Genomic DNA, 11820 nt, shown 5'->3' with positions numbered 1-11820 from the left:
AGAACAGGATCAGAACATGTCTGCCAGGAGGAAAAAGTAAATAACGATGCACAGCAGATATTATCTTTTAAGGGAGAAAAAGGTGACATTGATACGTTAGCACTAATGATATTTAGAGTAGGAGATCAGAGGACTTACTTAACAAGTTTTTTTTTTTTTTTTATCATATGATGTGAGCAATACACGAAGGAGCTAGTTTTTTCTGCTTTCTTCGTGTATCGTGGCAGTGAGGTCCAACCGGAGAGTACGGCACCATCGTAATATCCATGCCCGAGGCGGGATTCGAATCCGCGAATGGTGCGCATTATAAATTTGCCAGGCAGCCAAATTGGGTTGCCAGGCAGGCACTTTACCCACCCGGCTGACCAGGTCTGCACTTAACAAGTACAAGACAATGTTGGAAAAAAGGCGCGAGTTAGGATTAATTTTGAAAGGGTCTTCCATTCAAACAAGACACAATAGGAGGCAGTATTGGTTGAAAACCATGTCAATCAATTTGGCGTGGTCTGTACTTGTTAACAGGAAAGACTTTTTAATAGGATGGCGACACTTCAATAGACGGGAGCAAGAATATTTGTTGATGCTCTCGAGGCAGTTAGGTTCGAAAACTGATAGCTTGAGGGATACACAGACTAATAGATTGACAAGAGATGTAGGCAGACGTGACGGTGATTCTTGTTGCACAGCTTCTAAGGAAAAATGCAGCAGCCTGGAAAGCAAGGTGTTGGAGATTTCAGATTTTGTGTGGGTCATCATAGAAAAGGTGAATAGTAATAGTAATGGAGGCATGAGATGCAAGAAAGCAAGCGTATGAGCTTATGTAGAATCAGCAAAAAAAAAAAAAGCAATTTCACACATCCATTCCCTCAAAACGTTTGTCCAGTTCCTCCTTGATTTTATTTAAGCTATCAACTTCCACAACGACAGATGGAAGTTGGTTCCAGCAATTAACCACCAGCTGGCTAAAGGCAAATTTCTGCAACTGTCTTTCCTCAATTTGAATTTATGCCCCCTCAGGTTCGTAATCTGAGCAAGTGGAAGAATCCCATCAGAATTCAGTGTACTCAACCCATTCAAGACCTTATACACCTCAATCAGAGGTGTATAAGGTCTTGAATGGGTTGAGTACGCTGTCCTTATGTTCTTACTCCTAAACTGCCCTTATACACCTCAATCAGAGGCGTATAAGGGCAGTTTAGGAGTAAGAACATGTGCATGCATATTTGATTGTACACTAGAAAAGATGCAAGAATATTTGCTGATGCTATCAAGGCAGTGTTAGGTGGGTCGGAAACCTGCTAGCTTGGAGGGATACAAGTACTAATAGATTAACAGTAGCCACCGCAGAGATGAAAGTGATTCTTGCACTGCTTCTATTGGAATGAGCAGAAGCCTGGAAAACAAGATGCAGGATATTTCAGAGACTGCTGGGAATCATTGCGGTACAAGTAAACACATGGGTTGTGTTAGAGTAGCTAAGAATAGGAACAGGTGCATGTATACTTGCGTGTACACCAATGCTAGGAGTTTGGTAAATAAATTTGGTGAATTCCAGGTATTGCTCAAAACATCAAAGGCAGATATTGTTGGGATATCAGAGACCTGGTGTCACACAGATATAAGGAATGTAGAACTGGAATTTGGAGAGTACATTGTGTACAGAAAGGATAGGAAGGGAGGAGGGATTATGATATTAGTTAAGAAACACAAAAAATCCAGGTAAGTGAAGCCAGTCGACGTCGCTGGACAGTGTAGTGTCGAGTCAGTTCGTGTGACATAAGCATAGGAAGACGAATAATAGAATAACCATTGCACAAAAAACTAGAAGCATAGGGAGATCAAAATTGAGATTAGGAGTGTGCTATAGGCCTAATGACTCTGATGACTATAAGAAACTATACAGGGAAATAGAGTGGGCAAGTAAATCAGAGAGTCTTATAATGGGGGATTTTAATTTCCCAGATATTGAATGGAATTTGTGGGTTGGTCACTCACACATTAGCAAGGCTTTTATGGATTTATTGTATAATTGTTTTCTACATCAGCATGTTCGGGGGGCAACTAGACGGAGTAATATTCTTGATCTGATTATCAGCAGTGATTCTTCATGCATTAAGAATCTACATATAAAGGAACCACTAGGTGGCAGTGATCACAGTGTGCTCATGTGGGATTTACTCAAAGAGGTAACTACCATCACGGGTTAAGCAGCAAAGGAAGTAAGCAAACCCTTAGCCATAATTATGAGAGCTACCTTGGACTCAGGGGAAGTACCCATGGACTGGAGATGTGTAAATGTAACCCCAATTCACAAAGGAGGATAAAAGGGCGACACAAATAATTATAGACCTTTTAGTTTAACTTCTGTTCCTGGGAAATTAATGGAGGCACTGGTTAAAGAAGCATTGCAGGATCATCTAGACAAGACTTCAGTCATAGCTCAGACACAGCATGGTTTTGTTAAGGGGAAGTCTTGCCTGACCAATTTGATTGGGTACTATGATGCAGTCACAAAAGAACTGGATGCAGGGAATAACTTTGATATTATATATTTGGATCTTAGAAAGGCTTTTGATACTGTTGCACATGGAAGACTGCTGCACAAATTGGAGCAGTGTGGCATTGGAGGCAAATTGCTGCTAAGGATAAAGGGGTGGTTGAGGGGGCGAAGACAGACTGGTAATCAATGGACACTGCTCATCGTGGACTAATGTTATTAGTGGAGTCCCAGAGGGTTCAGTATTGGGTCCATTATTGTTTTCTGTATTTATAAATGATATTGATGATGGTATATCAAGCTTAATGTCCAAGTTTGCAGACGATACGAAGGTTGGCAGGGTTGTCAAGAAGACTGCTAACACTATGCTATTGCAACAGGATCTGGAAAGGTGGAGCAGATGGGCTTCGAGGTGGCAAATGAAGTTTAACATTGACAAATGAAAAGTACTACATATGGGAAACAGCAACCCCAGAGCAACGTATCATCTCTGTGGTACTACACTGACAGTGGTAGAGATTGAAAGGGACCTGGGGGTGGTTGTGCAGGCAGATATGAAGTTTTCTGAGCAGTGCAGACGGGCTGCAAGAGTAGCTCATGGTGTATTGTCGATGATATTTACGAATTTTTCTAGCAGGGATAAGGAGGTGATTATACCCTTGTATAAGGCAATGGTCAGCCCACACCTACAGTACTGTATACAGGTCTGGAGGCCTCATTTCAAGAAGGATGTAGATCTGCTGGAACGAGTACAGAGAAGGGCAACAAGATTAGTGAATGGAACAAAGGGGTGCTCTTACGAAGAAAGGCTTTAAGTTTTGCAAATTACAGTGTCTGGAGACTAGGCACCGGCGAGGTGATCTGATACAGGTGTATAAAGCCTTGAATGGTTTGAGCATGCTCAATGCTGATGGGATTCTTCCTCTTGCTCAGAATAATCACCTGAGAGGGCATAAATTCAAACTGAGAAAAGACAGATGTAGGACAGACGTGCGGAAATTTGCCTTTAGCCAGCGGGTGGTTGGTTGGTGGAATAGACTTCCATCCCTTGTCGTGGAAGTTGATAGCCTAAATAAGTTTAAGGCTCAGCTGGACAGGTATTTCGAACGAACAGAGGGGTGAAGTGGAAGTGTTTATTTTTTATTTATTTATTATTATTTTTATTTATTTATTTATTATTTTTTTTTTTTTTGGCTGATGCTGCATAAGCTTGCTTTCTTGCACAAACACAAATGCCTCTACTAATGCTAATGCTAATACAATTTGATAACCTTCTGCCATTTTCAAACCTTAGTAATTCCTCATGTGTGAATATAGATGCAAAATACTCATTCAGATTGTTTGCTATCTGAGCAGGATCATCAACAGTCGAACCATCGATGTCAAGTGGACCAATCAGATTCAACCCCTTCCTTTTAGAGTTGATATAAGTAAAGAAATCCTTGCTGTTTTTCTTATCATCTTTTGCCAAGGATTTCTCGTAATCTGCCTTCCCCTGCCTGACCTCCTTTGTGACATCATTACAGACTAGCTTATATCTGCCATAGGCTTCTGAGTCGTTTGATAATTTATACACATCCCATGCATTTTTCTTCCCTGTTACGAGTCTCATTAGTTCATTTGACAACCATTTAGGCCTAAACCTTGAACAATATTTCTTCATAGGTATGAAACTTTTAGGAACATCCACGATTAATTCCTTGAATGCTTCCCAATTAGAATTTACTGTTGGTAACATCGTCAGTTGATCCCACTGTACAGAATTTAAAAACTTTCTGAGACCACTGTACTCACCTTTACGGAAACAAAAACCCTTTCCATTACCCCTGATGGTACTTAAATCTTTAAGTAAATCCCACATTAGTACACTGTGATCATTGCCACCTAGTGGTTCCTTCATCTGCAAATTCTTAATACACGAATGATCACTGCTGATAACCAGATCAAGAGTATTACTCTCTCTCTGGTTGCCTTTCGAATATGCTGCTGCAGAAAACAATCATTCAATAAATCCACAAAAGTCTGACTAGTGTGTGATTGACCAACGCATAAGTTCCAATCAATATCTGGGAAGTTAAAATCCCCCGTTATAAGACATTCTGATTTACTGGCCCACTCTATTTCTCTGTACAATTGTTCATTGTATTCATTCGAGTCATTAGGCCAATAACACTCTCCTACTCTTATTTTTGCTTTCGCAGTACTTATGTCACACCAAACTGACTCAAAAGTGCACTGTTCATCTATAACAACTGGGTGCACTTCTTTTGATTTTATGTTTTTCTTAATTAACATTCTAACACCTGCTCCCATTCCATTCTATGTATTCTTTCTGTACACATTGTACTCCCCAAATTCCAGTTCTGCATTCCTTATATCTGTGTGACACCACGTCTCTGCTATCCCAACAATATCCGCCTTTGATGCCTTGACCAACACTTCAAATTCATCAAATTTATTTACTATACGTCTAGCATTGGTATACATGCTCCTATTCCTATTCCTAGTTACCCTAACACATCCCATATACCCATCCCTGAAACCCCCAACACCCCTCCAGGTCGCTACTTTTTCTAATAGCAGTCGTGCAAGAATCACCTTCGACTCTGCTTACGGCTACTGTTAAACTATTAGTCCTTGTATCCCCCAAGCTGTCAGTTTTCCGACCCACCTAACACTGCCTCGATAGCATCAGCAAATATTCTTGCACCCTTTCTATTTAAGTGTATCCCATCCCTGTAGAAGCAGTCTCTCCTGTTAACAAGTAGTCCAGGCTGAAAAAAATTCTATCCCTTGGGCCTTGCACAATCTTTCCAGGGCCGAATTGATCGACAAGGCTCTCATCATATACTCCCTCCTATCGTGTCTGGGCAGAATTGCAGACACTTTCAAATTCAACCCTAATTCTCGGGTTTTGTTCAACAGTGGCCTGTACTTGTTAAGTAATTCCGCCGGTCTCCTACTCCTAATATCATTCGTGCCAGCGTGTACAACTATATCACCTTTTGTGCCCTTAAAAGATGATACCTGCTCTACAACGTCATCAGCCTTTGCCCCTGGCAGACATACCCTGGTCGTGTTCCACCTATCCTTTTTACAAAGCATGTTTCCCGTTTCCCTGACAATAGAGTCACCAACAACTACTAGTTCCTGTGATACCAGCGCATTCTGCCTTGGGGTTTGCCGCTGTGTTGCGTGATGACCAAGTGCAAGCTCTGGCGTTGATGTGGGCAGCTGAGAGCCTGATGGGCCCTCAATTTAGATCTTTCGAGGGCATCCACCCTGTCCTTCAAACTCTCATATGCCCATAGCAACGCTCAGCTGTCGCCTGATTTCCTTACAGTCCTTACATCGCGCACACACAAAGACATCCCCATGGCAATATCATGTTCCATTCCGGAGAGTTCGGCAAACATTTCACAAGTTGCACATTTTTTTAGGCTGTGATGCGTTGGAGAATCGCCCCCCTCAGTTCTCCCCCAGTCACAGCACTCCTGACACTTTGTGCCCGTTACTTTGCTGCTCTAGTTTGTTGCATGCTATTTTAAATTAATAAGATCAGAATCACCCCCCTCAGTTCTCCCGCAGTCACAGCACTCCTGACACTTTGTGCCCGTTGCTTTGCTGCTCTAGTTTGTTGCATGCTATTTTAAATTAATAAGATCAATAAATTAAATTAATTAAATGTCAATACTACGCTATCTAACAGAAACAGTGAAGCGTATTACTCTATATAATTATGCGTTAGAGCTACCTCAATTATCAGGTGTTTATTCCCTTGATAAGCCAATGGTCAGGCCACACCTTGACTACTGTATACAGGTCTGGAGGCCTCATTTCAAGAAGGATGTAGAGCTGCTGGAACGAGTACAGAGAAGGGCAACAAGATCAGTGAATGGAACAAAGGGTTGCTCTTACGAATAAAGGCTTAAGTTTTGCAAATTACAGTGTCTGGAGACTAGGCCCTGGCGCGGTGATCTGATAGAGGTGTATAAAGCTTTGAGTGGTTTCAGCATGCTCAATGCCGATGGGATTCTTCCTCTTGCTCAGAAAAATCACCTGAGAGGGCATAAATTCAGATTGAAGAAAGACAGATATAGGATAGATATGCGGAAATTTGCCTAAGTTAGCGGGTATTGGTTGGTGGAACAGAATTCCATCCCATGTGTTGTGGAAGTTGATAGACTAAATAAATTTAAGGCTCAGCTGGACAAGTATTTCGAACGAACGGAGGGGTGAAATGGAAGTGGTTTTTTTTTTTTTTTTGGCTGATGCTGCATAAGCTCGCTTTCTTGCATCATATGCCTCTGCTAATGCTAATGGCAGAAGCAGTGACGGATCCGGAAAAAATGACAGGAGGGGCACCATTTGTGACAGGGGGGACACAATTTTGTGCTTTGTTTGTGCACAAAAAGGCACAAAATAATGCACAGAACAAAACAAATATGACACTCAAACATAACCCCAGGGGCTCACATCAGGAGAGTATTGGCTTGGCACACCCAGGTTCCTGAGCTGGATATCATTATTCTTCTGTTTCTTGGTGATTCCTTTTTACTTCTCTCTCTCTCTGTCTGTCTCTCTCTCTCTCTCTCTCTCTCTCTCAGGGCAACTCGGAAATTTTTTTTTAGCTGGGGCAGCATTAGCCTGTGGCTTCCTTGCACCATATGCCTAATAATAATAATAATATGACTGGCGGACACAGGTACACAGCTAAAGTCTGGATTACTTTGAAGTAAACATTCGCATGACCGAACTGCGTGACGCCTCGAACTAGAATGGCGATCAAATCAACATCTGTGTTGCCAACTGCGGTCAGCTGAAAATAGCTGAGCCACAATGCAAAAATAGATAAAATCCTATGTTAACATTTAAAAAAAAAAAAAAAAAATTTGTAGCTAAAGGGAATTTAAACAACTGGTATATATTCCCCGATAAACGAGAGGGGACACGTCCCTGGGACCCTGCCCTTACTTCGCCACTCGGCAGAAGCACTCTAAATAAACGATGAATTTGGTGTACTGAAGAAGTCATCAAATGCCGTCACTGTAGGGATGGCAGAGACATGATGTCATTCAGTCATAAGTGATGCTGAATTTGAATAGGGGAAGTAAAATGTATACTGCAAAAACAGACAGGGAAGAGAGGTTTCTCACTTGTTTGAAAAGTAAATTAAATCTAAGGCAGTGCATTTAGTCCCCATGGGTGACCAGTGCAATGTTCAGTCACATTGGCAGGGCCGCATTTCCCATTAGGCACCATAGGAATAGTTCCTAGGGCCTATGAAGAAAGGGGGGGGAGGAACAAACAAACAACAACAGTTCACCGGGACCAACGAAAAACGAACTGAGAAAACATGTGCGCAATAGACTCTAGGAGCTTCAATTCAATACGCATACGCTATCTAGCGACTGTTCCCGAAACTAGCAGAATTGAAGTAATGGTCGCTCCGTCAATTCAGGTGGTTTATCATTTATTAGCCTACGAAGAGCAGTATCCATTGATTACCACTCTGATTTCTCTCACTCAACCATCCATCTATAGCAGCAACTTCCCTTGAGTGTCACACTGCTCATACGTGTATAGTAGTTTTCCATGTGCAACAGTATAAAAAGTTTTCCTGAAATCGAAGTATATGTTATCAAAGCTAGTTTTGCATCCAGTTCCTTTTTGACCTCATTGTAGTATTCGATCAAATTGGTCAGGGAAGACTTCCCCTTAACAAAAGCATGCTGTATCTGAATTATTACTGCAGCCTTGTCTAGATGATCCTGTAGTGCTTCTTTATCTAGTTCCTCAGTGAATTTCCCCGGAATAGATATTAAACAGTTCAGTAATTACTTGTGTCGCCCCTTGACTCCACTTTCGGAATTGGGGTCACATTTGCTCATCTCCCATCCATGGAAGCTCTCATAATTATGGCTAACCGTTTGCTTACATCCTTTTCTGCCTCATTTAATATAACTGGACAGATCCCATCCACCCCAGGTGCATTTCGTATGTTCCACTTCAACAATTTCTCCTCAATTTTGCTGTTGTTAAGAAATCATTTAGCTCCCTGCCAGAGTTTGATAAACCTCTGGCATTGTCTTTCTTGAATAACTGCTGTGTGAATGTAGATGAAAAATACTCATTCAGTTTGTCAGCTACCAGAGCAGGGTCCTCAACACTTGAGCCATTGATATCAAGTGGACCAATCTGATTTTCAGCTAATTTCTTCTGGAGTTTACATAAGTACAGAACTCTTGGTTGTTTTTATTTGCATCCTTTCCCAAAGATTTTTTTGTAATCTACCTTTCCCTGCCTAACCTCCTTTGTGACTTGATTACACACCAGCTTATATCTACCATAGGCTTCTGTGTCACCCAATGATTTAAATGCATCCCATGAATTTTTATTCTCTGCCAAGAGTCCCATAATTTCATCTGACGTCCATTTAGGTCTAAACCTTGAACAGTATTTCTTAGTTGGGACAAAAATCCTAGTACCTTCCAAGATTACCTCCTTGAATGCTTCCCATTTAGAATATACTGTCGGTATCATCATCAGTTGATCCGACTGTGTTGAATTTAAAAGCTGTCTCAGACATCGTAGTGACCTTCATGAAAGCAGAAACCCTTCCCTTTACCCTTGATGGTAGTTACATCTTTGAGTAAATCCCACATCAGCACACTGTGATAACTGCCACCTAGTGCTTCCTTTATCTGCATATTCTTAATGCATGAAGAATCACTAATAATCAGATCAAGAGTCTTACTTCCTCTGGTTGTCTCTCGTACATGCTGCTGTGGAAGACAATCATCCAATAAGCCTTGCTGGTGCAAACAACCTAGAAGTCCTAGACAATATTTGGGAAGTTAGCATCCCACATTACAAACAGTGTGATTTACTGGCTCGCTCTATTTCTCTGTACAGTTGTTCAACAGAACATATACAATACACACAAACCCACACCAATCACATTTCTGGACCTTTAGAGTGGCATTCTTCTCAGAGATACAAGGCAGAGCTGAAACAACATTCTAGCCTTCCTTTACATATACGCATGACCATATCTATAGTTGTTCATTATACTCATGTCATCAGGCCTATAACACACTCCTCTGAATTAGTAGTAGTAGTGGCATGTGATGCAAGAAAGCAAATGTATGAGCTTATGCAGCATCAGCCAAAAAAAAAAAAAAAAAAAAAATCACACCATTCCCTCCAAATGCCTGTCCAGTTGCTCCTTAAATTTATTCAACCTATCAACTTCCACAACGACAGATGGAAGTTTGTTCCAGCAATTAACCACCCGCTGACTAAAGGCAAATTTCCGCACATCTATTCTACAGCTGTCCTTTCTTAATTTGAATTTATGCCCCTTTAGGTTCGTAATCTGAACAAGTGGAAGGATCCCATTAGAATTCAGCGTGCTGAACCCATTCAAGGCCTTATACACCTCAATCAGATCACCGTGCAGGTGCCTAGTATCCAGCCACTGCAATTTGCAGAACCTAAGCCTCTCTTGATAAGAGGATCCCTTCATTCCCCTCACAATCCTGTTGCCCTTCTCTGTACACGCTCAAGTAAATCCACATCCTTCCTAAAATGAGGCCTCCAGACCTGTACGCAGTACTCAAAGTGTGGCCTGACCATTGCCTTATACAGAGGGATAATCACCTCCTTTTCCATGCTAGCAAAATTCCTATATATCATTGACAAAACCCCATGACCTGCCCTGGCAGCCTGTCTGCATTGCTCAGAAAACTTCATATCTGACTGCACAATTACTCCCAGGTCTTTTTCATTTTCTACCACCTTAAGTGTAGTACCACACAGTTGGTACGTTTCTCTGGGGTTACTTCTACCCATATGCAGTACTTTGCATTTGTCAAGGTTAAACTTCAGTTGCCACTTCTTAGCCCATCTGCCCAAATTATCTAGATCCTGTTGCAGTAGCACACTGCCATTACCAACCCTGCCAACCTTTGTATCATCTGCAAACTTCGACACTAAGCCTGATATACCTTCATCAATATCATTGATAAATATACAAAACAACGGTGGACCCAACACCGAACCCTGTGGGACTCCACTAATAACATTAGTCCAAGAAGAAGAGCACCCATTGATTACCACCCTCTGTCTTCTCGCACTTAACCATCCTTTTATCCATTGTAGCAACTTACCCTTAATACCATTCTGCTCCAATTTGTACAATAGTCTTCCATGCGCAACAGTGTCAAAAGCTTTCCTGAAATCCAAATATATGATATCAAAATTATTTTTTGCATCCAGTTCCTTTGTAACCACATCATAATATCCAATCAAATTTGTCAGACAAGACTTTCCCTTAACAAACCCATGCTGTGTCTGAATTATTGCTGCAGTCTTGTCTAGATGATCCTGCAATGCATCTTTAACCAGCGACTCCATTATTTTACCCGGAACAGAAGTTAAACTAACTGGTCTGTAATTACTCGTGCCACCCTTCGATCCCCCTTTGTGAATTGGGGATACATTTGCACATCTCCAGTCCGTGGGAACCTCCCCTGAGTCCAAGGATGCTCTCAGAATTATGGCTAAGGGTTTGCTTAGTTGCTTTGCCGCCTCCTTTAATATAACTGGATAGATTCCATCCACACCAGATGCTTTTCTTACGTTTAACTTAAACAGTTTCTTTCCACTCAGTTATAACAAAATCATTAAGTATCCTGCTACAATTTGATAACCTTCTGCCATTTTCAAACCTAAATAATTCCTCATGTGTGAATGTAGATGCAAAATACTCATTCAGTTTGTTTGTTATCTGAGCAGGATCATCAACAGTCGAACCATCGATGTCAAGTGGACCAATCAGATTCATCCCCTTCCCTTTAGAGTTTATATAAGTAAAGAAATCCTTGCTGTTTTTCTTGGCATCTTTTGCCAAGGTTTTCTCGTAATCTGCCGAACCTATTTTGTGACCTGATTACAGATTAACTTATATCTGCCATAGGCTTCTGAGTCGCTTGATAATTTATATGCATCCCATGCATTTTTCTTCTCTCTTACGAGTCTCATTAGTTCATTTGACAACCATTTAGGCCTAAACCTTGAACAATATTTCTTAATAGGTATGAAACTTTTAGTAGCATCCACGATTAATTCCTTGAATGCTTCCCACTTAGAATTTACTGTTCGTAACATCGTCAGTTGATCCCACTGTACAGAATTTAAAAACTGTCGGAGACCACTGTACTCGCCTTTACGGAAGCAAAAACCCTTTCCTTTACCCCTGATGGTAATTAAATCTTTAAGTAAATCCCACGTCAGTACACTGTGATCACTGCCACCTAGTG

This window comes from Mastigoproctus giganteus, chromosome 10 (assembly GCF_048544385.1).
Source record: "Mastigoproctus giganteus isolate SK-2022 chromosome 10, ASM4854438v1, whole genome shotgun sequence".
Lineage (NCBI taxonomy): Eukaryota > Metazoa > Arthropoda > Arachnida > Uropygi > Thelyphonidae > Mastigoproctus > Mastigoproctus giganteus.
This window is presented reverse-complemented; position numbering follows the sequence as displayed.